We start from the raw sequence: 27,567 nt of genomic DNA on the forward strand, positions 1-27,567 counted from the left end.
CACCGGAAAGAGTTTCCTAATCCATCTGTGAGGGTGGCAACTGAAAGAGAATTTTAAAGCTGACAGAATAGGCGAGGAAAGGCATAGGAGATTTCCACACCCAGTAAGGAAGCCTTTCCCGAAATGGAAGAAAGAAACGAGCAAACAGAGACACCGGTAGCCCGCCAGGATCAGAGTCTGCCCCCGAGAGAAAGTACCCTGACCAGGTTCACCCGTGGGTGGGTGGCGAGCTAGCGGCATTCAGAAGAGCGAGGCCCGCAGTCTGTGCAGAAGACACCTGCACTGTGGTGTGTGTTTTGGCACGATTCACAAGCAGCTCCAGATGTTAAGCCAAGGAGAAGCCAGGGAGTTCCCAACGCCCCAGGTGTCCTCAGCCCACGACTGGCTGCTGGGGGAATGCGAAGCCCGGCTCCTTGTCTCAGAGCGGGACAACCAGGAGGTGTGACGTACACCCCGGGGTTCCCAGGAGGATCAGGCTGAAGCTGGAACTTGGCCTGAAAGTGTCCCCTCGCACGGCCACCCCCTTCCCCTTCCTGCTCCTCTACTCCTGGTGCCCCTCCATCCAGGGGCCAGACCTTAAAGAGTCACCCGCAAGAGAATCCTGGTCCCAAAGGAGCCTTCTGGGGGACCCGTGCTGAGAGAGGTTGTGGGCATGGCCCGCTGGGGCTCTGCCCGACCCAGGGCTGAGAGATGCAACCTCCCAGCTCTGGGTCCCTGCAGGGGAAGCGTTGGCAAGCACAGGGCCAGTCCTCCAAAGGCCCAGGTGCAGGGAGCCCAGGCCAAGCAGCCTGTGGAAGAAGCCACCCCGGGAACACGACTGCAGGCCACGGCCCTTCCCACCTCCTCCTCCTCCTCCTCCTCCTGCTCCTCCACCCCCCCCCGACCTCCCACCCCCACCCCCGACATGGCGCAGGGCTCAGAGACACCTCAGACACTTGCTACCCAAAGTGCAAAGGGCATCAGTTGCTCCTCCAAACCCCCCCCCCGCCCAGCAGACCGCGTTGTCCAGCCAGCCCCCGGGCCTCCCTGGGGTGCCCAGCACAAAAGTGCAGACAACCACCGGACCCTCAATCTCAGTTTTCGGATGTTTTTGCCACTCTAAGGACCCGCAGGCCAGCTGGGCCTTCTGGCAGGACAGAGAGCCCCGGAATCCGACGTGGAGAGCTGGGTGTACGTCCCCACGAGGAGGCGGTCCCCACCTCCGCGGCTCTCCCCTTGCGGGGGGGGGGAAAGCAGCCACGGGGCCTCAGAGAAGACACCAGGCTGGGCGCCCGCCCCACAGTGGGGGCACGTCCCCCGCAGGCCACTTAGCGACGGCCGGCGGCCGGCGGACGGTTGGGTGGCGCGAGACGCTGCGGCCGCCCTGCTACCGGGTTCCTGGGAGGGCGTCCTGGAACCAGCGTCCACACCAAGCCCTTGGAAGGCCCAGGCGACGGAGGAGCCCCGTCAGGCAGGGGCCGAGGACGGTGACGGCCCGGGCGGGGAGGAGCGTGTCAGGCAGGGGCAGAGGACGGTGACAGGTGACAGGCCGGGCGGGAAGGAGTCATTCAGGCAGGGGCCGAGGAGGAGACGGGGCTGGGTAAGGGTTAGGGTTAGAGTCAGGGCACAAGTCACAATCGCAAAGACCTGGAAGCGACCCGAGTGCCCATCGACCCACCAGTGCGTAAATGAAATGTGGCGCGTGGACACCACGGAGTGCTATTCAGCTAGGAGGAGCAGCGGTGAGAGGGCACCTCTCGTGGTTCTCCTGGCCAGAGCTGGAACCCGTTCCAGTAAGCCAGGTAGCCCAAGAATGGACACACGAGCACCACGTGCTCGCGCTCACCAGCAAATGGGTACGAACCGACGGACACCCAAGTGGACACAGAGGAATCACCTTCATCGGGTGGGTGTCGGGCGGGTGGGGGGAGGGGATGGGCATACACCTCCATTAGGAATGGGGTGGGTGCGCACCGACTGGGGGATGGGCGCACTTGAGGCTCTGACCCGAGGGGGGAGGCTGGGAGAGGGCAACGTACCCGACCTTAACATTGGTACCCCCACAATACGCTGGAACAACATCAGAGGTAAATGAATAAGAACACAGGGGGGAGGGGGGCACGGGCAACACATGTCACCTTAATACTTGGACTCCCATCATCTGCTTGAAAAGAGAGAGAAAAGAAAATGCAATCATAGAGATAAGAGACACTTTTTAAACATAATGAATCCGAAGAGAAAAGTAAAAGGAGGCCTGTGGGGCAGGTCTGGGTGTGACTCCGGATCCCCCAACATCAGGTGCCACCACCAAAGATTCCTACGTGTAGCCCATAGAACCCCAAAAGCAACGGGACGAGTTCTGGTCACATACTCCCTCAAAATGACATCCTGGCCTTCTTCTGGAACTCCCTCCCCTCTCAGACTCTCAAGGTTTCCTCCAGCGTGTCGGTTCCCACAGAGCAGACCTTTGGTCTGAGACCTGACAGTCCAGAAGCCACGCATGCTGCCGCGTGACGGCGGTGTCGCGGCTTGGGACAAGAGGAGGCCCCACGGTGCGGGCTGGGGCGCCAGGCACCGCGGCGGGCGCTGAGGGTGGGGGTGACCCCCGCCCCGGGCCGCCGCCTCGCTCCCAGAGAGGGGACAGAACAAGAGGCAAAACAAAAAAAAAAAAAAAAAAAAAAAAGAAGCCTACGGCACCCGGTATTCCCAGGCGGTCTCCCATCCAAGTACTAACCAGGCCCGACCCTGCTTAGCTTCTGAGACCAGACGAGATCGGGCGCGTTCAGGGTGGTGTGGCCCTAGACGGCGGAGGGCGCCCCTGCCCCGCTCAAGAAGCCGAGCCTCTCTGCGCTTCCCCGCCGCCTCCTCCCGCCCCAGGCCCCGCGCCGGCGCTGACCCGCACCGGGCGGGCCTGTTGAGTTCACCGGCCGGGTCCGGCGGGCTCCGAGGGACGGGGGTGACAGGCGGGGTGGGGCGGGGCGGGCAGGGAGCGGCGGGCCGGGGTGGGGGGCTGTCTCTCTATACACACACACACACACACACACACACACACACACACACACACTCACACTCACACAAGATGCGCCTCCACGGCTGGACTCGCCAAGGTGGAGACCTTCCAGCCCCCTTCCTCTCCTCGCCTGGCCCACCCCCAGCTCGTGGCCGCCCCCGCCGCCGCCGCCGCCGCCGCCGCCGCCGCCGCCGCCGCCGATTGCGCACGCGCGGGTCGCCCGCCCTTTGACCCCAGGCAGGGGCCGCCCTCCCCGACAACCCCTTTCAGCTGCGCCCCCCACCCTGTGGGTGGGCTGCCGCCTATTCCCCCGGGCCCGGGCTGGGGCACAGCGCATGGGGGAGGGGAGCGAGTGTATGGGGCGTCTCTCTCTCTCTCTAGGGATGTGTCCCATGGGTGGGGTGGCGTGGTTAGTGGGGCGCTGAAGAAATCAGTCCCCTCCATCTCCTACCTCTGGAAAACGCCCAAGCCCTTGGAGAACTGCCGGCAACGCGACCGTGGGGGCCGGGACCCTCCTCTGTGTCCTCCTGTGGCCCAGTCCAAGGGGCCTGGGCCTGGCCGGGGCTGCATTGGACCCCGACCACCCTGGCGTGTGGACTCGCTAAAAATCGGCGATTAGATATTGGATTCCAGCTTCATTGAGGTCATTTCACTAATGAGTGCACCGGAAAGAGTTTCCTAATCCATCTGTGAGGGTGGCAACTGAAAGAGAATTTTAAAGCTGACAGAATAGGCGAGGAAAGGCATAGGAGATTTCCACACCCAGTAAGGAAGCCTTTCCCGAAATGGAAGAAAGAAACGAGCAAACAGAGACACCGGTAGCCCGCCAGGATCAGAGTCTGCCCCCGAGAGAAAGTACCCTGACCAGGTTCACCCGTGGGTGGGTGGCGAGCTAGCGGCATTCAGAAGAGCGAGGCCCGCAGTCTGTGCAGAAGACACCTGCACTCGGGTGTGTGTGGCGGCACGATTCACAAGCAGCTCCAGATGTTAAGCCAAGGAGAAGCCAGGGAGTTCCCAACGCCCCAGGTGTCCTCAGCCCACGACTGGCTGCTGGGGGAATGCGAAGCCCGGCTCCTTGTCTCAGAGCGGGACAACCAGGAGGTGTGACGTACACCCCGGGGTTCCCAGGAGGATCAGGCTGAAGCTGGGACTTGGCCTGAAAGTGTCCCCTCGCACGGCCACCCCCTTCCCCTTCCTGCTCCTCTACTCCTGGTGCCCCTCCATCCAGGGGCCAGACCTTAAAGAGTCACCCGCAAGAGAATCCTGGTCCCAAAGGAGCCTTCTGGGGGACCCGTGCTGAGAGAGGTTGTGGGCATGGCCCGCTGGGGCTCTGCCCGACCCAGGGCTGAGAGATGCAACCTCCCAGCTCTGGGTCCCTGCAGGGGAAGCGTTGGCAAGCACAGGGCCAGTCCTCCAAAGGCCCAGGTGCAGGGAGCCCAGGCCAAGCAGCCTGTGGAAGAAGCCACCCCGGGAACACGACTGCAGGCCACGGCCCTTCCCACCTCCTCCTCCTCCTCCTCCTCCTGCTCCTCCACCCCCCCCCCCGACCTCCCACCCCCACCCCCGACATGGCGCAGGGCTCAGAGACACCTCAGACACTTGCTACCCAAAGTGCAAAGGGCATCAGTTGCTCCTCCAAACCCCCCCCCCGCCCAGCAGACCGCGTTGTCCAGCCAGCCCCCGGGCCTCCCTGGGGTGCCCAGCACAAAAGTGCAGACAACCACCGGACCCTCAATCTCAGTTTTCGGATGTTTTTGCCACTCTAAGGACCCGCAGGCCAGCTGGGCCTTCTGGCAGGACAGAGAGCCCCGGAATCCGACGTGGAGAGCTGGGTGTACGTCCCCACGAGGAGGCGGTCCCCACCTCCGCGGCTCTCCCCTTGCGGGGGGGGGGGAAAAGCAGCCACGGGGCCTCAGAGAAGACACCAGGCTGGGCGCCCGCCCCACAGTGGGGGCACGTCCCCCGCAGGCCACTTAGCGACGGCCGGCGGCCGGCGGACGGTTGGGTGGCGCGAGACGCTGCGGCCGCCCTGCTACCGGGTTCCTGGGAGGGCGTCCTGGAACCAGCGTCCACACCAAGCCCTTGGAAGGCCCAGGCGACGGAGGAGCCCCGTCAGGCAGGGGCCGAGGACGGTGACGGCCCGGGCGGGGAGGAGCGTGTCAGGCAGGGGCAGAGGACGGTGACAGGTGACAGGCCGGGCGGGAAGGAGTCATTCAGGCAGGGGCCGAGGAGGAGACGGGGCTGGGTAAGGGTTAGGGTTAGAGTCAGGGCACAAGTCACAATCGCAAAGACCTGGAAGCGACCCGAGTGCCCATCGACCCACCAGTGCGTAAATGAAATGTGGCGCGTGGACACCACGGAGTGCTATTCAGCTAGGAGGAGCAGCGGTGAGAGGGCACCTCTCGTGGTTCTCCTGGCCAGAGCTGGAACCCGTTCCAGTAAGCCAGGTAGCCCAAGAATGGACACACGAGCACCACGTGCTCGCGCTCACCAGCAAATGGGTACGAACCGACGGACACCCAAGTGGACACAGAGGAATCACCTTCATCGGGTGGGTGTCGGGCGGGTGGGGGGAGGGGATGGGCATACACCTCCATTAGGAATGGGGTGGGTGCGCACCGACTGGGGGATGGGCGCACTTGAGGCTCTGACCCGAGGGGGGAGGCTGGGAGAGGGCAACGTACCCGACCTTAACATTGGTACCCCCACAATACGCTGGAACAACATCAGAGGTAAATGAATAAGAACACAGGGGGGAGGGGGGCACGGGCAACACATGTCACCTTAATACTTGGACTCCCATCATCTGCTTGAAAAGAGAGAGAAAAGAAAATGCAATCATAGAGATAAGAGACACTTTTTAAACATAATGAATCCGAAGAGAAAAGTAAAAGGAGGCCTGTGGGGCAGGTCTGGGTGTGACTCCGGATCCCCCAACATCAGGTGCCACCACCAAAGATTCCTACGTGTAGCCCATAGAACCCCAAAAGCAACGGGACGAGTTCTGGTCACATACTCCCTCAAAATGACATCCTGGCCTTCTTCTGGAACTCCCTCCCCTCTCAGACTCTCAAGGTTTCCTCCAGCGTGTCGGTTCCCACAGAGCAGACCTTTGGTCTGAGACCTGACAGTCCAGAAGCCACGCATGCTGCCGCGTGACGGCGGTGTCGCGGCTTGGGACAAGAGGAGGCCCCACGGTGCGGGCTGGGGCGCCAGGCACCGCGGCGGGCGCTGAGGGTGGGGGTGACCCCCGCCCCGGGCCGCCGCCTCGCTCCCAGAGAGGGGACAGAACAAGAGGCAAAACAAAAAAAAAAAAAAAAAAAAAAAGAAGCCTACGGCACCCGGTATTCCCAGGCGGTCTCCCATCCAAGTACTAACCAGGCCCGACCCTGCTTAGCTTCTGAGACCAGACGAGATCGGGCGCGTTCAGGGTGGTGTGGCCCTAGACGGCGGAGGGCGCCCCTGCCCCGCTCAAGAAGCCGAGCCTCTCTGCGCTTCCCCGCCGCCTCCTCCCGCCCCAGGCCCCGCGCCGGCGCTGACCCGCACCGGGCGGGCCTGTTGAGTTCACCGGCCGGGTCCGGCGGGCTCCGAGGGACGGGGGTGACAGGCGGGGTGGGGCGGGGCGGGCAGGGAGCGGCGGGCCGGGGTGGGGGGCTGTCTCTCTATACACACACACACACACACACACACACACACACACACACTCACACTCACACAAGATGCGCCTCCACGGCTGGACTCGCCAAGGTGGAGACCTTCCAGCCCCCTTCCTCTCCTCGCCTGGCCCACCCCCAGCTCGTGGCCGCCCCCGCCGCCGCCGCCGCCGCCGCCGCCGCCGCCGCCGCCGCCGCCGCCGCCGCCGCCGCCGCCGATTGCGCACGCGCGGGTCGCCCGCCCTTTGACCCCAGGCAGGGGCCGCCCTCCCCGACAACCCCTTTCAGCTGCGCCCCCCACCCTGTGGGTGGGCTGCCGCCTATTCCCCCGGGCCCGGGCTGGGGCACAGCGCATGGGGGAGGGGAGCGAGTGTATGGGGCGTCTCTCTCTCTCTCTAGGGATGTGTCCCATGGGTGGGGTGGCGTGGTTAGTGGGGCGCTGAAGAAATCAGTCCCCTCCATCTCCTACCTCTGGAAAACGCCCAAGCCCTTGGAGAACTGCCGGCAACGCGACCGTGGGGGCCGGGACCCTCCTCTGTGTCCTCCTGTGGCCCAGTCCAAGGGGCCTGGGCCTGGCCGGGGCTGCATTGGACCCCGACCACCCTGGCGTGTGGACTCGCTAAAAATCGGCGATTAGATATTGGATTCCAGCTTCATTGAGGTCATTTCACTAATGAGTGCACCGGAAAGAGTTTCCTAATCCATCTGTGAGGGTGGCAACTGAAAGAGAATTTTAAAGCTGACAGAATAGGCGAGGAAAGGCATAGGAGATTTCCACACCCAGTAAGGAAGCCTTTCCCGAAATGGAAGAAAGAAACGAGCAAACAGAGACACCGGTAGCCCGCCAGGATCAGAGTCTGCCCCCGAGAGAAAGTACCCTGACCAGGTTCACCCGTGGGTGGGTGGCGAGCTAGCGGCATTCAGAAGAGCGAGGCCCGCAGTCTGTGCAGAAGACACCTGCACTCGGGTGTGTGTGGCGGCACGATTCACAAGCAGCTCCAGATGTTAAGCCAAGGAGAAGCCAGGGAGTTCCCAACGCCCCAGGTGTCCTCAGCCCACGACTGGCTGCTGGGGGAATGCGAAGCCCGGCTCCTTGTCTCAGAGCGGGACAACCAGGAGGTGTGACGTACACCCCGGGGTTCCCAGGAGGATCAGGCTGAAGCTGGGACTTGGCCTGAAAGTGTCCCCTCGCACGGCCACCCCCTTCCCCTTCCTGCTCCTCTACTCCTGGTGCCCCTCCATCCAGGGGCCAGACCTTAAAGAGTCACCCGCAAGAGAATCCTGGTCCCAAAGGAGCCTTCTGGGGGACCCGTGCTGAGAGAGGTTGTGGGCATGGCCCGCTGGGGCTCTGCCCGACCCAGGGCTGAGAGATGCAACCTCCCAGCTCTGGGTCCCTGCAGGGGAAGCGTTGGCAAGCACAGGGCCAGTCCTCCAAAGGCCCAGGTGCAGGGAGCCCAGGCCAAGCAGCCTGTGGAAGAAGCCACCCCGGGAACACGACTGCAGGCCACGGCCCTTCCCACCTCCTCCTCCTCCTCCTCCTCCTCCTCCTGCTCCTCCACCCCCCCCCGACCTCCCACCCCCACCCCCGACATGGCGCAGGGCTCAGAGACACCTCAGACACTTGCTACCCAAAGTGCAAAGGGCATCAGTTGCTCCTCCAAACCCCCCCCCCGCCCAGCAGACCGCGTTGTCCAGCCAGCCCCCGGGCCTCCCTGGGGTGCCCAGCACAAAAGTGCAGACAACCACCGGACCCTCAATCTCAGTTTTCGGATGTTTTTGCCACTCTAAGGACCCGCAGGCCAGCTGGGCCTTCTGGCAGGACAGAGAGCCCCGGAATCCGACGTGGAGAGCTGGGTGTACGTCCCCACGAGGAGGCGGTCCCCACCTCCGCGGCTCTCCCCTTGCGGGGGGGGGGAAAAGCAGCCACGGGGCCTCAGAGAAGACACCAGGCTGGGCGCCCGCCCCACAGTGGGGGCACGTCCCCCGCAGGCCACTTAGCGACGGCCGGCGGCCGGCGGACGGTTGGGTGGCGCGAGACGCTGCGGCCGCCCTGCTACCGGGTTCCTGGGAGGGCGTCCTGGAACCAGCGTCCACACCAAGCCCTTGGAAGGCCCAGGCGACGGAGGAGCCCCGTCAGGCAGGGGCCGAGGACGGTGACGGCCCGGGCGGGGAGGAGCGTGTCAGGCAGGGGCAGAGGACGGTGACAGGTGACAGGCCGGGCGGGAAGGAGTCATTCAGGCAGGGGCCGAGGAGGAGACGGGGCTGGGTAAGGGTTAGGGTTAGAGTCAGGGCACAAGTCACAATCGCAAAGACCTGGAAGCGACCCGAGTGCCCATCGACCCACCAGTGCGTAAATGAAATGTGGCGCGTGGACACCACGGAGTGCTATTCAGCTAGGAGGAGCAGCGGTGAGAGGGCACCTCTCGTGGTTCTCCTGGCCAGAGCTGGAACCCGTTCCAGTAAGCCAGGTAGCCCAAGAATGGACACACGAGCACCACGTGCTCGCGCTCACCAGCAAATGGGTACGAACCGACGGACACCCAAGTGGACACAGAGGAATCACCTTCATCGGGTGGGTGTCGGGCGGGTGGGGGGAGGGGATGGGCATACACCTCCATTAGGAATGGGGTGGGTGCGCACCGACTGGGGGATGGGCGCACTTGAGGCTCTGACCCGAGGGGGGAGGCTGGGAGAGGGCAACGTACCCGACCTTAACATTGGTACCCCCACAATACGCTGGAACAACATCAGAGGTAAATGAATAAGAACACAGGGGGGAGGGGGGCACGGGCAACACATGTCACCTTAATACTTGGACTCCCATCATCTGCTTGAAAAGAGAGAGAAAAGAAAATGCAATCATAGAGATAAGAGACACTTTTTAAACATAATGAATCCGAAGAGAAAAGTAAAAGGAGGCCTGTGGGGCAGGTCTGGGTGTGACTCCGGATCCCCCAACATCAGGTGCCACCACCAAAGATTCCTACGTGTAGCCCATAGAACCCCAAAAGCAACGGGACGAGTTCTGGTCACATACTCCCTCAAAATGACATCCTGGCCTTCTTCTGGAACTCCCTCCCCTCTCAGACTCTCAAGGTTTCCTCCAGCGTGTCGGTTCCCACAGAGCAGACCTTTGGTCTGAGACCTGACAGTCCAGAAGCCACGCATGCTGCCGCGTGACGGCGGTGTCGCGGCTTGGGACAAGAGGAGGCCCCACGGTGCGGGCTGGGGCGCCAGGCACCGCGGCGGGCGCTGAGGGTGGGGGTGACCCCCGCCCCGGGCCGCCGCCTCGCTCCCAGAGAGGGGACAGAACAAGAGGCAAAACAAAAAAAAAAAAAAAAAAAAAAAAGAAGCCTACGGCACCCGGTATTCCCAGGCGGTCTCCCATCCAAGTACTAACCAGGCCCGACCCTGCTTAGCTTCTGAGACCAGACGAGATCGGGCGCGTTCAGGGTGGTGTGGCCCTAGACGGCGGAGGGCGCCCCTGCCCCGCTCAAGAAGCCGAGCCTCTCTGCGCTTCCCCGCCGCCTCCTCCCGCCCCAGGCCCCGCGCCGGCGCTGACCCGCACCGGGCGGGCCTGTTGAGTTCACCGGCCGGGTCCGGCGGGCTCCGAGGGACGGGGGTGACAGGCAGGGTGGGGCGGGGCGGGCAGGGAGCGGCGGGCCGGGGTGGGGGGCTGTCTCTCTATACACACACACACACACACACACTCACACTCACACTCACTCACTCACACTCACACAAGATGCGCCTCCACGGCTGGACTCGCCAAGGTGGAGACCTTCCAGCCCCCTTCCTCTCCTCGCCTGGCCCACCCCCAGCTCGTGGCCGCCCCCGCCGCCGCCGCCGCCGCCGCCGCCGCCGCCGATTGCGCACGCGCGGGTCGCCCGCCCTTTGACCCCAGGCAGGGGCCGCCCTCCCCGACAACCCCTTTCAGCTGCGCCCCCCACCCTGTGGGTGGGCTGCCGCCTATTCCCCCGGGCCCGGGCTGGGGCACAGCGCATGGGGGAGGGGAGCGAGTGTATGGGGCGTCTCTCTGTCTCTCTAGGGATGTGTCCCATGGGTGGGGTGGCGTGGTTAGTGGGGCGCTGAAGAAATCAGTCCCCTCCATCTCCTACCTCTGGAAAACGCCCAAGCCCTTGGAGAACTGCCGGCAACGCGACCGTGGGGGCCGGGACCCTCCTCTGTGTCCTCCTGTGGCCCAGTCCAAGGGGCCTGGGCCTGGCCGGGGCTGCATTGGACCCCGACCACCCTGGCGTGTGGACTCGCTAAAAATCGGCGATTAGATATTGGATTCCAGCTTCATTGAGGTCATTTCACTAATGAGTACACCGGAAAGAGTTTCCTAATCCATCTGTGAGGGTGGCAACTGAAAGAGAATTTTAAAGCTGACAGAATAGGCGAGGAAAGGCATAGGAGATTTCCACACCCAGTAAGGAAGCCTTTCCCGAAATGGAAGAAAGAAACGAGCAAACAGAGACACCGGTAGCCCGCCAGGATCAGAGTCTGCCCCCGAGAGAAAGTACCCTGACCAGGTTCACCCGTGGGTGGGTGGCGAGCTAGCGGCATTCAGAAGAGCGAGGCCCGCAGTCTGTGCAGAAGACACCTGCACTCGGGTGTGTGTGGCGGCACGATTCACAAGCAGCTCCAGATGTTAAGCCAAGGAGAAGCCAGGGAGTTCCCAACGCCCCAGGTGTCCTCAGCCCACGACTGGCTGCTGGGGGAATGCGAAGCCCGGCTCCTTGTCTCAGAGCGGGACAACCAGGAGGTGTGACGTACACCCCGGGGTTCCCAGGAGGATCAGGCTGAAGCTGGAACTTGGCCTGAAAGTGTCCCCTCGCACGGCCACCCCCTTCCCCTTCCTGCTCCTCTACTCCTGGTGCCCCTCCATCCAGGGGCCAGACCTTAAAGAGTCACCCGCAAGAGAATCCTGGTCCCAAAGGAGCCTTCTGGGGGACCCGTGCTGAGAGAGGTTGTGGGCATGGCCCGCTGGGGCTCTGCCCGACCCAGGGCTGAGAGATGCAACCTCCCAGCTCTGGGTCCCTGCAGGGGAAGCGTTGGCAAGCACAGGGCCAGTCCTCCAAAGGCCCAGGTGCAGGGAGCCCAGGCCAAGCAGCCTGTGGAAGAAGCCACCCCGGGAACACGACTGCAGGCCACGGCCCTTCCCACCTCCTCCTCCTCCTCCTCCTCCTGCTCCTCCACCCCCCCCCGACCTCCCACCCCCACCCCCGACATGGCGCAGGGCTCAGAGACACCTCAGACACTTGCTACCCAAAGTGCAAAGGGCATCAGTTGCTCCTCCAAACCCCCCCCCCGCCCAGCAGACCGCGTTGTCCAGCCAGCCCCCGGGCCTCCCTGGGGTGCCCAGCACAAAAGTGCAGACAACCACCGGACCCTCAATCTCAGTTTTCGGATGTTTTTGCCACTCTAAGGACCCGCAGGCCAGCTGGGCCTTCTGGCAGGACAGAGAGCCCCGGAATCCGACGTGGAGAGCTGGGTGTACGTCCCCACGAGGAGGCGGTCCCCACCTCCGCGGCTCTCCCCTTGCGGGGGGGGGGAAAGCAGCCACGGGGCCTCAGAGAAGACACCAGGCTGGGCGCCCGCCCCACAGTGGGGGCACGTCCCCCGCAGGCCACTTAGCGACGGCCGGCGGCCGGCGGACGGTTGGGTGGCGCGAGACGCTGCGGCCGCCCTGCTACCGGGTTCCTGGGAGGGCGTCCTGGAACCAGCGTCCACACCAAGCCCTTGGAAGGCCCAGGCGACGGAGGAGCCCCGTCAGGCAGGGGCCGAGGACGGTGACGGCCCGGGCGGGGAGGAGCGTGTCAGGCAGGGGCAGAGGACGGTGACAGGTGACAGGCCGGGCGGGAAGGAGTCATTCAGGCAGGGGCCGAGGAGGAGACGGGGCTGGGTAAGGGTTAGGGTTAGAGTCAGGGCACAAGTCACAATCGCAAAGACCTGGAAGCGACCCGAGTGCCCATCGACCCACCAGTGCGTAAATGAAATGTGGCGCGTGGACACCACGGAGTGCTATTCAGCTAGGAGGAGCAGCGGTGAGAGGGCACCTCTCGTGGTTCTCCTGGCCAGAGCTGGAACCCGTTCCAGTAAGCCAGGTAGCCCAAGAATGGACACACGAGCACCACGTGCTCGCGCTCACCAGCAAATGGGTACGAACCGACGGACACCCAAGTGGACACAGAGGAATCACCTTCATCGGGTGGGTGTCGGGCGGGTGGGGGGAGGGGATGGGCATACACCTCCATTAGGAATGGGGTGGGTGCGCACCGACTGGGGGATGGGCGCACTTGAGGCTCTGACCCGAGGGGGGAGGCTGGGAGAGGGCAACGTACCCGACCTTAACATTGGTACCCCCACAATACGCTGGAACAACATCAGAGGTAAATGAATAAGAACACAGGGGGGAGGGGGGCACGGGCAACACATGTCACCTTAATACTTGGACTCCCATCATCTGCTTGAAAAGAGAGAGAAAAGAAAATGCAATCATAGAGATAAGAGACACTTTTTAAACATAATGAATCCGAAGAGAAAAGTAAAAGGAGGCCTGTGGGGCAGGTCTGGGTGTGACTCCGGATCCCCCAACATCAGGTGCCACCACCAAAGATTCCTACGTGTAGCCCATAGAACCCCAAAAGCAACGGGACGAGTTCTGGTCACATACTCCCTCAAAATGACATCCTGGCCTTCTTCTGGAACTCCCTCCCCTCTCAGACTCTCAAGGTTTCCTCCAGCGTGTCGGTTCCCACAGAGCAGACCTTTGGTCTGAGACCTGACAGTCCAGAAGCCACGCATGCTGCCGCGTGACGGCGGTGTCGCGGCTTGGGACAAGAGGAGGCCCCACGGTGCGGGCTGGGGCGCCAGGCACCGCGGCGGGCGCTGAGGGTGGGGGTGACCCCCGCCCCGGGCCGCCGCCTCGCTCCCAGAGAGGGGACAGAACAAGAGGCAAAACAAAAAAAAAAAAAAAAAAAAAAAAGAAGCCTACGGCACCCGGTATTCCCAGGCGGTCTCCCATCCAAGTACTAACCAGGCCCGACCCTGCTTAGCTTCTGAGACCAGACGAGATCGGGCGCGTTCAGGGTGGTGTGGCCCTAGACGGCGGAGGGCGCCCCTGCCCCGCTCAAGAAGCCAAGCCTCTCTGCGCTTCCCCGCCGCCTCCTCCCGCCCCAGGCCCCGCGCCGGCGCTGACCCGCACCGGGCGGGCCTGTTGAGTTCACCGGCCGGGTCCGGCGGGCTCCGAGGGACGGGGGTGACAGGCGGGGTGGGGCGGGGCGGGCAGGGAGCGGCGGGCCGGGGTGGGGGGCTGTCTCTCTATACACACACACACACACACACACACACACACACACACTCACACTCACACAAGATGCGCCTCCACGGCTGGACTCGCCAAGGTGGAGACCTTCCAGCCCCCTTCCTCTCCTCGCCTGGCCCACCCCCAGCTCGTGGCCGCCCCCGCCGCCGCCGCCGCCGCCGCCGCCGCCGCCGCCGCCGATTGCGCACGCGCGGGTCGCCCGCCCTTTGACCCCAGGCAGGGGCCGCCCTCCCCGACAACCCCTTTCAGCTGCGCCCCCCACCCTGTGGGTGGGCTGCCGCCTATTCCCCCGGGCCCGGGCTGGGGCACAGCGCATGGGGGAGGGGAGCGAGTGTATGGGGCGTCTCTCTCTCTCTCTAGGGATGTGTCCCATGGGTGGGGTGGCGTGGTTAGTGGGGCGCTGAAGAAATCAGTCCCCTCCATCTCCTACCTCTGGAAAACGCCCAAGCCCTTGGAGAACTGCCGGCAACGCGACCGTGGGGGCCGGGACCCTCCTCTGTGTCCTCCTGTGGCCCAGTCCAAGGGGCCTGGGCCTGGCCGGGGCTGCATTGGACCCCGACCACCCTGGCGTGTGGACTCGCTAAAAATCGGCGATTAGATATTGGATTCCAGCTTCATTGAGGTCATTTCACTAATGAGTGCACCGGAAAGAGTTTCCTAATCCATCTGTGAGGGTGGCAACTGAAAGAGAATTTTAAAGCTGACAGAATAGGCGAGGAAAGGCATAGGAGATTTCCACACCCAGTAAGGAAGCCTTTCCCGAAATGGAAGAAAGAAACGAGCAAACAGAGACACCGGTAGCCCGCCAGGATCAGAGTCTGCCCCCGAGAGAAAGTACCCTGACCAGGTTCACCCGTGGGTGGGTGGCGAGCTAGCGGCATTCAGAAGAGCGAGGCCCGCAGTCTGTGCAGAAGACACCTGCACTCGGGTGTGTGTGGCGGCACGATTCACAAGCAGCTCCAGATGTTAAGCCAAGGAGAAGCCAGGGAGTTCCCAACGCCCCAGGTGTCCTCAGCCCACGACTGGCTGCTGGGGGAATGCGAAGCCCGGCTCCTTGTCTCAGAGCGGGACAACCAGGAGGTGTGACGTACACCCCGGGGTTCCCAGGAGGATCAGGCTGAAGCTGGGACTTGGCCTGAAAGTGTCCCCTCGCACGCCCACCCCCTTCCCCTTCCTGCTCCTCTACTCCTGGTGCCCCTCCATCCAGGGGCCAGACCTTAAAGAGTCACCCGCAAGAGAATCCTGGTCCCAAAGGAGCCTTCTGGGGGACCCGTGCTGAGAGAGGTTGTGGGCATGGCCCGCTGGGGCTCTGCCCGACCCAGGGCTGAGAGATGCAACCTCCCAGCTCTGGGTCCCTGCAGGGGAAGCGTTGGCAAGCACAGGGCCAGTCCTCCAAAGGCCCAGGTGCAGGGAGCCCAGGCCAAGCAGCCTGTGGAAGAAGCCACCCCGGGAACACGACTGCAGGCCACGGCCCTTCCCACCTCCTCCTCCTCCTCCTCCTCCTGCTCCTCCACCCCCCCCCCGACCTCCCACCCCCACCCCCGACATGGCGCAGGGCTCAGAGACACCTCAGACACTTGCTACCCAAAGTGCAAAGGGCATCAGTTGCTCCTCCAAACCCCCCCCCCCCAGCAGACCGCGTTGTCCAGCCAGCCCCCGGGCCTCCCTGGGGTGCCCAGCACAAAAGTGCAGACAACCACCGGACCCTCAATCTCAGTTTTCGGATGTTTTTGCCACTCTAAGGACCCGCAGGCCAGCTGGGCCTTCTGGCAGGACAGAGAGCCCCGGAATCCGACGTGGAGAGCTGGGTGTACGTCCCCACGAGGAGGCGGTCCCCACCTCCGCGGCTCTCCCCTTGCAGGGGGGGGGAAAAGCAGCCACGGGGCCTCAGAGAAGACACCAGGCTGGGCGCCCGCCCCACAGTGGGGGCACGTCCCCCGCAGGCCACTTAGCGACGGCCGCCGGCCGGCGGACGGTTGGGTGGCGCGAGACGCTGCGGCCGCCCTGCTACCGGGTTCCTGGGAGGGCGTCCTGGAACCAGCGTCCACACCAAGCCCTTGGAAGGCCCAGGCGACGGAGGAGCCCCGTCAGGCAGGGGCCGAGGACGGTGACGGCCCGGGCGGGGAGGAGCGTGTCAGGCAGGGGCAGAGGACGGTGACAGGTGACAGGCCGGGCGGGAAGGAGTCATTCAGGCAGGGGCCGAGGAGGAGACGGGGCTGGGTAAGGGTTAGGGTTAGAGTCAGGGCACAAGTCACAATCGCAAAGACCTGGAAGCGACCCGAGTGCCCATCGACCCACCAGTGCGTAAATGAAATGTGGCGCGTGGACACCACGGAGTGCTATTCAGCTAGGAGGAGCAGCGGTGAGAGGGCACCTCTCGTGGTTCTCCTGGCCAGAGCTGGAACCCGTTCCAGTAAGCCAGGTAGCCCAAGAATGGACACACGAGCACCACGTGCTCGCGCTCACCAGCAAATGGGTACGAACCGACGGACACCCAAGTGGACACAGAGGAATCACCTTCATCGGGTGGGTGTCGGGCGGGTGGGGGGAGGGGATGGGCATACACCTCCATTAGGAATGGGGTGGGTGCGCACCGACTGGGGGATGGGCGCACTTGAGGCTCTGACCCGAGGGGGGAGGCTGGGAGAGGGCAACGTACCCGACCTTAACATTGGTACCCCCACAATACGCTGGAACAACATCAGAGGTTAATGAATAAGAACACAGGGGGGAGGGGGGCACGGGCAACACATGTCACCTTAATACTTGGACTCCCATCATCTGCTTGAAAAGAGAGAGAAAAGAAAATGCAATCATAGAGATAAGAGACACTTTTTAAACATAATGAATCCGAAGAGAAAAGTAAAAGGAGGCCTGTGGGGCAGGTCTGGGTGTGACTCCGGATCCCCCAACATCAGGTGCCACCACCAAAGATTCCTACGTGTAGCCCATAGAACCCCAAAAGCAACGGGACGAGTTCTGGTCACATACTCCCTCAAAATGACATCCTGGCCTTCTTCTGGAACTCCCTCCCCTCTCAGACTCTCAAGGTTTCCTCCAGCGTGTCGGTTCCCACAGAGCAGACCTTTGGTCTGAGACCTGACAGTCCAGAAGCCACGCATGCTGCCGCGTGACGGCGGTGTCGCGGCTTGGGACAAGAGGAGGCCCCACGGTGCGGGCTGGGGCGCCAGGCACCGCGGCGGGCGCTGAGGGTGGGGGTGACCCCCGCCCCGGGCCGCCGCCTCGCTCCCAGAGAGGGGACAGAACAAGAGGCAAAACAAAAAAAAAAAAAAAAAAAAAAAAGAAGCCTACGGCACCCGGTATTCCCAGGCGGTCTCCCATCCAAGTACTAACCAGGCCCGACCCTGCTTAGCTTCTGAGACCAGACGAGATCGGGCGCGTTCAGGGTGGTGTGGCCCTAGACGGCGGAGGGCGCCCCTGCCCCGCTCAAGAAGCCGAGCCTCTCTGCGCTTCCCCGCCGCCTCCTCCCGCCCCAGGCCCCGCGCCGGCGCTGACCCGCACCGGGCGGGCCTGTTGAGTTCACCGGCCGGGTCCGGCGGGCTCCGAGGGACGGGGGTGACAGGCGGGGTGGGGCGGGGCGGGCAGGGAGCGGCGGGCCGGGGTGGGGGGCTGTCTCTCTATACACACACACACACACACACACTCACACTCACTCACTCACACTCACACAAGATGCGCCTCCACGGCTGGACTCGCCAAGGTGGAGACCTTCCAGCCCCCTTCCTCTCCTCGCCTGGCCCACCCCCAGCTCGTGGCCGCCCCCGCCGCCGCCGCCGCCGCCGCCGCCGCCGCCGATTGCGCACGCGCGGGTCGCCCGCCCTTTGACCCCAGGCAGGGGCCGCCCTCCCCGACAACCCCTTTCAGCTGCGCCCCCCACCCTGTGGGTGGGCTGCCGCCTATTCCCCCGGGCCCGGGCTGGGGCACAGCGCATGGGGGAGGGGAGCGAGTGTATGGGGCGTCTCTCTCTCTCTCTAGGGATGTGTCCCATGGGTGGGGTGGCGTGGTTAGTGGGGCGCTGAAGAAATCAGTCCCCTCCATCTCCTACCTCTGGAAAACGCCCAAGCCCTTGGAGAACTGCCGGCAACGCGACCGTGGGGGCCGGGACCCTCCTCTGTGTCCTCCTGTGGCCCAGTCCAAGGGGCCTGGGCCTGGCCGGGGCTGCATTGGACCCCGACCACCCTGGCGTGTGGACTCGCTAAAAATCGGCGATTAGATATTGGATTCCAGCTTCATTGAGGTCATTTCACTAATGAGTGCACCGGAAAGAGTTTCCTAATCCATCTGTGAGGGTGGCAACTGAAAGAGAATTTTAAAGCTGACAGAATAGGCGAGGAAAGGCATAGGAGATTTCCACACCCAGTAAGGAAGCCTTTCCCGAAATGGAAGAAAGAAACGAGCAAACAGAGACACCGGTAGCCCGCCAGGATCAGAGTCTGCCCCCGAGAGAAAGTACCCTGACCAGGTTCACCCGTGGGTGGGTGGCGAGCTAGCGGCATTCAGAAGAGCGAGGCCCGCAGTCTGTGCAGAAGACACCTGCACTCGGGTGTGTGTGGCGGCACGATTCACAAGCAGCTCCAGATGTTAAGCCAAGGAGAAGCCAGGGAGTTCCCAACGCCCCAGGTGTCCTCAGCCCACGACTGGCTGCTGGGGGAATGCGAAGCCCGGCTCCTTGTCTCAGAGCGGGACAACCAGGAGGTGTGACGTACACCCCGGGGTTCCCAGGAGGATCAGGCTGAAGCTGGGACTTGGCCTGAAAGTGTCCCCTCGCACGGCCACCCCCTTCCCCTTCCTGCTCCTCTACTCCTGGTGCCCCTCCATCCAGGGGCCAGACCTTAAAGAGTCACCCGCAAGAGAATCCTGGTCCCAAAGGAGCCTTCTGGGGGACCCGTGCTGAGAGAGGTTGTGGGCATGGCCCGCTGGGGCTCTGCCCGACCCAGGGCTGAGAGATGCAACCTCCCAGCTCTGGGTCCCTGCAGGGGAAGCGTTGGCAAGCACAGGGCCAGTCCTCCAAAGGCCCAGGTGCAGGGAGCCCAGGCCAAGCAGCCTGTGGAAGAAGCCACCCCGGGAACACGACTGCAGGCCACGGCCCTTCCCACCTCCTCCTCCTCCTCCTCCTCCTGCTCCTCCACCCCCCCCCGACCTCCCACCCCCACCCCCGACATGGCGCAGGGCTCAGAGACACCTCAGACACTTGCTACCCAAAGTGCAAAGGGCATCAGTTGCTCCTCCAAACCCCCCCCCCGCCCAGCAGACCGCGTTGTCCAGCCAGCCCCCGGGCCTCCCTGGGGTGCCCAGCACAAAAGTGCAGACAACCACCGGACCCTCAATCTCAGTTTTCGGATGTTTTTGCCACTCTAAGGACCCGCAGGCCAGCTGGGCCTTCTGGCAGGACAGAGAGCCCCGGAATCCGACGTGGAGAGCTGGGTGTACGTCCCCACGAGGAGGCGGTCCCCACCTCCGCGGCTCTCCCCTTGCGGGGGGGGGGAAAGCAGCCACGGGGCCTCAGAGAAGACACCAGGCTGGGCGCCCGCCCCACAGTGGGGGCACGTCCCCCGCAGGCCACTTAGCGACGGCCGGCGGCCGGCGGACGGTTGGGTGGCGCGAGACGCTGCGGCCGCCCTGCTACCGGGTTCCTGGGAGGGCGTCCTGGAACCAGCGTCCACACCAAGCCCTTGGAAGGCCCAGGCGACGGAGGAGCCCCGTCAGGCAGGGGCCGAGGACGGTGACGGCCCGGGCGGGGAGGAGCGTGTCAGGCAGGGGCAGAGGACGGTGACAGGTGACAGGCCGGGCGGGAAGGAGTCATTCAGGCAGGGGCCGAGGAGGAGACGGGGCTGGGTAAGGGTTAGGGTTAGAGTCAGGGCACAAGTCACAATCGCAAAGACCTGGAAGCGACCCGAGTGCCCATCGACCCACCAGTGCGTAAATGAAATGTGGCGCGTGGACACCACGGAGTGCTATTCAGCTAGGAGGAGCAGCGGTGAGAGGGCACCTCTCGTGGTTCTCCTGGCCAGAGCTGGAACCCGTTCCAGTAAGCCAGGTAGCCCAAGAATGGACACACGAGCACCACGTGCTCGCGCTCACCAGCAAATGGGTACGAACCGACGGACACCCAAGTGGACACAGAGGAATCACCTTCATCGGGTGGGTGTCGGGCGGGTGGGGGGAGGGGATGGGCATACACCTCCATTAGGAATGGGGTGGGTGCGCACCGACTGGGGGATGGGCGCACTTGAGGCTCTGACCCGAGGGGGGAGGCTGGGAGAGGGCAACGTACCCGACCTTAACATTGGTACCCCCACAATACGCTGGAACAACATCAGAGGTAAATGAATAAGAACACAGGGGGGAGGGGGGCACGGGCAACACATGTCACCTTAATACTTGGACTCCCATCATCTGCTTGAAAAGAGAGAGAAAAGAAAATGCAATCATAGAGATAAGAGACACTTTTTAAACATAATGAATCCGAAGAGAAAAGTAAAAGGAGGCCTGTGGGGCAGGTCTGGGTGTGACTCCGGATCCCCCAACATCAGGTGCCACCACCAAAGATTCCTACGTGTAGCCCATAGAACCCCAAAAGCAACGGGACGAGTTCTGGTCACATACTCCCTCAAAATGACATCCTGGCCTTCTTCTGGAACTCCCTCCCCTCTCAGACTCTCAAGGTTTCCTCCAGCGTGTCGGTTCCCACAGAGCAGACCTTTGGTCTGAGACCTGACAGTCCAGAAGCCACGCATGCTGCCGCGTGACGGCGGTGTCGCGGCTTGGGACAAGAGGAGGCCCCACGGTGCGGGCTGGGGCGCCAGGCACCGCGGCGGGCGCTGAGGGTGGGGGTGACCCCCGCCCCGGGCCGCCGCCTCGCTCCCAGAGAGGGGACAGAACAAGAGGCAAAACAAAAAAAAAAAAAAAAAAAAAAAAAGAAGCCTACGGCACCCGGTATTCCCAGGCGGTCTCCCATCCAAGTACTAACCAGGCCCGACCCTGCTTAGCTTCTGAGACCAGACGAGATCGGGCGCGTTCAGGGTGGTGTGGCCCTAGACGGCGGAGGGCGCCCCTGCCCCGCTCAAGAAGCCAAGCCTCTCTGCGCTTCCCCGCCGCCTCCTCCCGCCCCAGGCCCCGCGCCGGCGCTGACCCGCACCGGGCGGGAGGGCTCCGAGGGACGGGGGTGACAGGCGGGGTGGGGCGGGGCGGGCAGGGAGCGGCGGGCCGGGGTGGGGGGCTGTCTCTCTATACACACACACACACACACACACACACACACACACACTCACACTCACACAAGATGCGCCTCCACGGCTGGACTCGCCAAGGTGGAGACCTTCCAGCCCCCTTCCTCTCCTCGCCTGGCCCACCCCCAGCTCGTGGCCGCCCCCGCCGCCGCCGCCGCCGCCGCCGCCGCCGCCGCCGCCGCCGCCGATTGCGCACGCGCGGGTCGCCCGCCCTTTGACCCCAGGCAGGGGCCGCCCTCCCCGACAACCCCTTTCAGCTGCGCCCCCCACCCTGTGGGTGGGCTGCCGCCTATTCCCCCGGGCCCGGGCTGGGGCACAGCGCATGGGGGAGGGGAGCGAGTGTATGGGGCGTCTCTCTCTCTCTCTAGGGATGTGTCCCATGGGTGGGGTGGCGTGGTTAGTGGGGCGCTGAAGAAATCAGTCCCCTCCATCTCCTACCTCTGGAAAACGCCCAAGCCCTTGGAGAACTGCCGGCAACGCGACCGTGGGGGCCGGGACCCTCCTCTGTGTCCTCCTGTGGCCCAGTCCAAGGGGCCTGGGCCTGGCCGGGGCTGCATTGGACCCCGACCACCCTAGCGTGTGGACTCGCTAAAAATCGGCGATTAGATATTGGATTCCAGCTTCATTGAGGTCATTTCACTAATGAGTGCACCGGAAAGAGTTTCCTAATCCATCTGTGAGGGTGGCAACTGAAAGAGAATTTTAAAGCTGACAGAATAGGCGAGGAAAGGCATAGGAGATTTCCACACCCAGTAAGGAAGCCTTTCCCGAAATGGAAGAAAGAAACGAGCAAACAGAGACACCGGTAGCCCGCCAGGATCAGAGTCTGCTCCCGAGAGAAAGTACCCTGACCAGGTTCACCCGTGGGTGGGTGGCGAGCTAGCGGCATTCAGAAGAGCGAGGCCCGCAGTCTGTGCAGAAGACACCTGCACTCGGGTGTGTGTGGCGGCACGATTCACAAGCAGCTCCAGATGTTAAGCCAAGGAGAAGCCAGGGAGTTCCCAACGCCCCAGGTGTCCTCAGCCCACGACTGGCTGCTGGGGGAATGCGAAGCCCGGCTCCTTGTCTCAGAGCGGGACAACCAGGAGGTGTGACGTACACCCCGGGGTTCCCAGGAGGATCAGGCTGAAGCTGGGACTTGGCCTGAAAGTGTCCCCTCGCACGGCCACCCCCTTCCCCTTCCTGCTCCTCTACTCCTGGTGCCCCTCCATCCAGGGGCCAGACCTTAAAGAGTCACCCGCAAGAGAATCCTGGTCCCAAAGGAGCCTTCTGGGGGACCCGTGCTGAGAGAGGTTGTGGGCATGGCCCGCTGGGGCTCTGCCCGACCCAGGGCTGAGAGATGCAACCTCCCAGCTCTGGGTCCCTGCAGGGGAAGCGTTGGCAAGCACAGGGCCAGTCCTCCAAAGGCCCAGGTGCAGGGAGCCCAGGCCAAGCAGCCTGTGGAAGAAGCCACCCCGGGAACACGACTGCAGGCCACGGCCCTTCCCACCTCCTCCTCCTCCTCCTCCTCCTGCTCCTCCACCCCCCCCGACCTCCCACCCCCACCCCCGACATGGCGCAGGGCTCAGAGACACCTCAGACACTTGCTACCCAAAGTGCAAAGGGCATCAGTTGCTCCTCCAAACCCCCCCCCCGCCCAGCAGACCGCGTTGTCCAGCCAGCCCCCGGGCCTCCCTGGGGTGCCCAGCACAAAAGTGCAGACAACCACCGGACCCTCAATCTCAGTTTTCGGATGTTTTTGCCACTCTAAGGACCCGCAGGCCAGCTGGGCCTTCTGGCAGGACAGAGAGCCCCGGAATCCGACGTGGAGAGCTGGGTGTACGTCCCCACGAGGAGGCGGTCCCCACCTCCGCGGCTCTCCCCTTGCGGGGGGGGGGAAAAGCAGCCACGGGGCCTCAGAGAAGACACCAGGCTGGGCGCCCGCCCCACAGTGGGGGCACGTCCCCCGCAGGCCACTTAGCGACGGCCGGCGGCCGGCGGACGGTTGGGTGGCGCGAGACGCTGCGGCCGCCCTGCTACCGGGTTCCTGGGAGGGCGTCCTGGAACCAGCGTCCACACCAAGCCCTTGGAAGGCCCAGGCGACGGAGGAGCCCCGTCAGGCAGGGGCCGAGGACGGTGACGGCCCGGGCGGGGAGGAGCGTGTCAGGCAGGGGCAGAGGACGGTGACAGGTGACAGGCCGGGCGGGAAGGAGTCATTCAGGCAGGGGCCGAGGAGGAGACGGGGCTGGGTAAGGGTTAGGGTTAGAGTCAGGGCACAAGTCACAATCGCAAAGACCTGGAAGCGACCCGAGTGCCCATCGACCCACCAGTGCGTAAATGAAATGTGGCGCGTGGACACCACGGAGTGCTATTCAGCTAGGAGGAGCAGCGGTGAGAGGGCACCTCTCGTGGTTCTCCTGGCCAGAGCTGGAACCCGTTCCAGTAAGCCAGGTAGCCCAAGAATGGACACACGAGCACCACGTGCTCGCGCTCACCAGCAAATGGGTACGAACCGACGGACACCCAAGTGGACACAGAGGAATCACCTTCATCGGGTGGGTGTCGGGCGGGTGGGGGGAGGGGATGGGCATACACCTCCATTAGGAATGGGGTGGGTGCGCACCGACTGGGGGATGGGCGCACTTGAGGCTCTGACCCGAGGGGGGAGGCTGGGAGAGGGCAACGTACCCGACCTTAACATTGGTACCCCCACAATACGCTGGAACAACATCAGAGGTAAATGAATAAGAACACAGGGGGGAGGGGGGCACGGGCAACACATGTCACCTTAATACTTGGACTCCCATCATCTGCTTGAAAAGAGAGAGAAAAGAAAATGCAATCATAGAGATAAGAGACACTTTTTAAACATAATGAATCCGAAGAGAAAAGTAAAAGGAGGCCTGTGGGGCAGGTCTGGGTGTGACTCCGGATCCCCCAACATCAGGTGCCACCACCAAAGATTCCTACGTGTAGCCCATAGAACCCCAAAAGCAACGGGACGAGTTCTGGTCACATACTCCCTCAAAATGACATCCTGGCCTTCTTCTGGAACTCCCTCCCCTCTCAGACTCTCAAGGTTTCCTCCAGCGTGTCGGTTCCCACAGAGCAGACCTTTGGTCTGAGACCTGACAGTCCAGAAGCCACGCATGCTGCCGCGTGACGGCGGTGTCGCGGCTTGGGACAAGAGGAGGCCCCACGGTGCGGGCTGGGGCGCCAGGCACCGCGGCGGGCGCTGAGGGTGGGGGTGACCCCCGCCCCGGGCCGCCGCCTCGCTCCCAGAGAGGGGACAGAACAAGAGGCAAAACAAAAAAAAAAAAAAAAAAAAAAAAGAAGCCTACGGCACCCGGTATTCCCAGGCGGTCTCCCATCCAAGTACTAACCAGGCCCGACCCTGCTTAGCTTCTGAGACCAGACGAGATCGGGCGCGTTCAGGGTGGTGTGGCCCTAGACGGCGGAGGGCGCCCCTGCCCCGCTCAAGAAGCCGAGCCTCTCTGCGCTTCCCCGCCGCCTCCTCCCGCCCCAGGCCCCGCGCCGGCGCTGACCCGCACCGGGCGGGCCTGTTGAGTTCACCGGCCGGGTCCGGCGGGCTCCGAGGGACGGGGGTGACAGGCAGGGTGGGGCGGGGCGGGCAGGGAGCGGCGGGCCGGGGTGGGGGGCTGTCTCTCTATACACACACACACACACACACACTCACACTCACACTCACTCACTCACACTCACACAAGATGCGCCTCCACGGCTGGACTCGCCAAGGTGGAGACCTTCCAGCCCCCTTCCTCTCCTCGCCTGGCCCACCCCCAGCTCGTGGCCGCCCCCGCCGCCGCCGCCGCCGCCGCCGCCGCCGCCGATTGCGCACGCGCGGGTCGCCCGCCCTTTGACCCCAGGCAGGGGCCGCCCTCCCCGACAACCCCTTTCAGCTGCGCCCCCCACCCTGTGGGTGGGCTGCCGCCTATTCCCCCGGGCCCGGGCTGGGGCACAGCGCATGGGGGAGGGGAGCGAGTGTATGGGGCGTCTCTCTGTCTCTCTAGGGATGTGTCCCATGGGTGGGGTGGCGTGGTTAGTGGGGCGCTGAAGAAATCAGTCCCCTCCATCTCCTACCTCTGGAAAACGCCCAAGCCCTTGGAGAACTGCCGGCAACGCGACCGTGGGGGCCGGGACCCTCCTCTGTGTCCTCCTGTGGCCCAGTCCAAGGGGCCTGGGCCTGGCCGGGGCTGCATTGGACCCCGACCACCCTGGCGTGTGGACTCGCTAAAAATCGGCGATTAGATATTGGATTCCAGCTTCATTGAGGTCATTTCACTAATGAGTACACCGGAAAGAGTTTCCTAATCCATCTGTGAGGGTGGCAACTGAAAGAGAATTTTAAAGCTGACAGAATAGGCGAGGAAAGGCATAGGAGATTTCCACACCCAGTAAGGAAGCCTTTCCCGAAATGGAAGAAAGAAACGAGCAAACAGAGACACCGGTAGCCCGCCAGGATCAGAGTCTGCCCCCGAGAGAAAGTACCCTGACCAGGTTCACCCGTGGGTGGGTGGCGAGCTAGCGGCATTCAGAAGAGCGAGGCCCGCAGTCTGTGCAGAAGACACCTGCACTCGGGTGTGTGTGGCGGCACGATTCACAAGCAGCTCCAGATGTTAAGCCAAGGAGAAGCCAGGGAGTTCCCAACGCCCCAGGTGTCCTCAGCCCACGACTGGCTGCTGGGGGAATGCGAAGCCCGGCTCCTTGTCTCAGAGCGGGACAACCAGGAGGTGTGACGTACACCCCGGGGTTCCCAGGAGGATCAGGCTGAAGCTGGAACTTGGCCTGAAAGTGTCCCCTCGCACGGCCACCCCCTTCCCCTTCCTGCTCCTCTACTCCTGGTGCCCCTCCATCCAGGGGCCAGACCTTAAAGAGTCACCCGCAAGAGAATCCTGGTCCCAAAGGAGCCTTCTGGGGGACCCGTGCTGAGAGAGGTTGTGGGCATGGCCCGCTGGGGCTCTGCCCGACCCAGGGCTGAGAGATGCAACCTCCCAGCTCTGGGTCCCTGCAGGGGAAGCGTTGGCAAGCACAGGGCCAGTCCTCCAAAGGCCCAGGTGCAGGGAGCCCAGGCCAAGCAGCCTGTGGAAGAAGCCACCCCGGGAACACGACTGCAGGCCACGGCCCTTCCCACCTCCTCCTCCTCCTCCTCCTCCTGCTCCTCCACCCCCCCCCGACCTCCCACCCCCACCCCCGACATGGCGCAGGGCTCAGAGACACCTCAGACACTTGCTACCCAAAGTGCAAAGGGCATCAGTTGCTCCTCCAAACCCCCCCCCCGCCCAGCAGACCGCGTTGTCCAGCCAGCCCCCGGGCCTCCCTGGGGTGCCCAGCACAAAAGTGCAGACAACCACCGGACCCTCAATCTCAGTTTTCGGATGTTTTTGCCACTCTAAGGACCCGCAGGCCAGCTGGGCCTTCTGGCAGGACAGAGAGCCCCGGAATCCGACGTGGAGAGCTGGGTGTACGTCCCCACGAGGAGGCGGTCCCCACCTCCGCGGCTCTCCCCTTGCGGGGGGGGGGAAAGCAGCCACGGGGCCTCAGAGAAGACACCAGGCTGGGCGCCCGCCCCACAGTGGGGGCACGTCCCCCGCAGGCCACTTAGCGACGGCCGGCGGCCGGCGGACGGTTGGGTGGCGCGAGACGCTGCGGCCGCCCTGCTACCGGGTTCCTGGGAGGGCGTCCTGGAACCAGCGTCCACACCAAGCCCTTGGAAGGCCCAGGCGACGGAGGAGCCCCGTCAGGCAGGGGCCGAGGACGGTGACGGCCCGGGCGGGGAGGAGCGTGTCAGGCAGGGGCAGAGGACGGTGACAGGTGACAGGCCGGGCGGGAAGGAGTCATTCAGGCAGGGGCCGAGGAGGAGACGGGGCTGGGTAAGGGTTAGGGTTAGAGTCAGGGCACAAGTCACAATCGCAAAGACCTGGAAGCGACCCGAGTGCCCATCGACCCACCAGTGCGTAAATGAAATGTGGCGCGTGGACACCACGGAGTGCTATTCAGCTAGGAGGAGCAGCGGTGAGAGGGCACCTCTCGTGGTTCTCCTGGCCAGAGCTGGAACCCGTTCCAGTAAGCCAGGTAGCCCAAGAATGGACACACGAGCACCACGTGCTCGCGCTCACCAGCAAATGGGTACGAACCGACGGACACCCAAGTGGACACAGAGGAATCACCTTCATCGGGTGGGTGTCGGGCGGGTGGGGGGAGGGGATGGGCATACACCTCCATTAGGAATGGGGTGGGTGCGCACCGACTGGGGGATGGGCGCACTTGAGGCTCTGACCCGAGGGGGGAGGCTGGGAGAGGGCAACGTACCCGACCTTAACATTGGTACCCCCACAATACGCTGGA

General features: G+C 63.7%; 7 non-coding genes across 7 annotated transcripts; all 7 read right to left on the minus strand.

Annotated features, from left to right (window-relative positions):
- Positions 1-2,664: 2,664 nt before the first annotated feature.
- LOC142866344 (5S ribosomal RNA) lies at positions 2,665-2,783 on the minus strand. The gene has a single exon (XR_012916351.1). It is a non-coding gene; the product is annotated as a 5S ribosomal RNA (ribosomal RNA).
- Positions 2,784-6,318: 3,535 nt separating this feature from the next.
- LOC142866345 (5S ribosomal RNA) lies at positions 6,319-6,437 on the minus strand. Its single transcript, XR_012916352.1, has one exon. It is a non-coding gene; the product is annotated as a 5S ribosomal RNA (ribosomal RNA).
- A 3,556-nt stretch (positions 6,438-9,993) lies between these two features.
- On the minus strand, positions 9,994-10,112 carry LOC142866346 (5S ribosomal RNA). Its single transcript, XR_012916353.1, has one exon. It is a non-coding gene; the product is annotated as a 5S ribosomal RNA (ribosomal RNA).
- A 3,523-nt stretch (positions 10,113-13,635) lies between these two features.
- LOC142866347 (5S ribosomal RNA) lies at positions 13,636-13,754 on the minus strand. The gene has a single exon (XR_012916354.1). It is a non-coding gene; the product is annotated as a 5S ribosomal RNA (ribosomal RNA).
- A 3,523-nt stretch (positions 13,755-17,277) lies between these two features.
- LOC142866348 (5S ribosomal RNA) lies at positions 17,278-17,396 on the minus strand. The gene has a single exon (XR_012916355.1). It is a non-coding gene; the product is annotated as a 5S ribosomal RNA (ribosomal RNA).
- Positions 17,397-20,914: 3,518 nt separating this feature from the next.
- On the minus strand, positions 20,915-21,033 carry LOC142866349 (5S ribosomal RNA). Its single transcript, XR_012916356.1, has one exon. It is a non-coding gene; the product is annotated as a 5S ribosomal RNA (ribosomal RNA).
- Positions 21,034-24,535: 3,502 nt separating this feature from the next.
- On the minus strand, positions 24,536-24,654 carry LOC142866350 (5S ribosomal RNA). The gene has a single exon (XR_012916357.1). It is a non-coding gene; the product is annotated as a 5S ribosomal RNA (ribosomal RNA).
- Positions 24,655-27,567: the final 2,913 nt, after the last annotated feature.

Source organism: Microcebus murinus, unplaced genomic scaffold, assembly GCF_040939455.1.
Source record: "Microcebus murinus isolate Inina unplaced genomic scaffold, M.murinus_Inina_mat1.0 scaf002_hap2_Mmur4.0, whole genome shotgun sequence".
Classification (NCBI taxonomy): Eukaryota; Metazoa; Chordata; class Mammalia; order Primates; family Cheirogaleidae; genus Microcebus; species Microcebus murinus.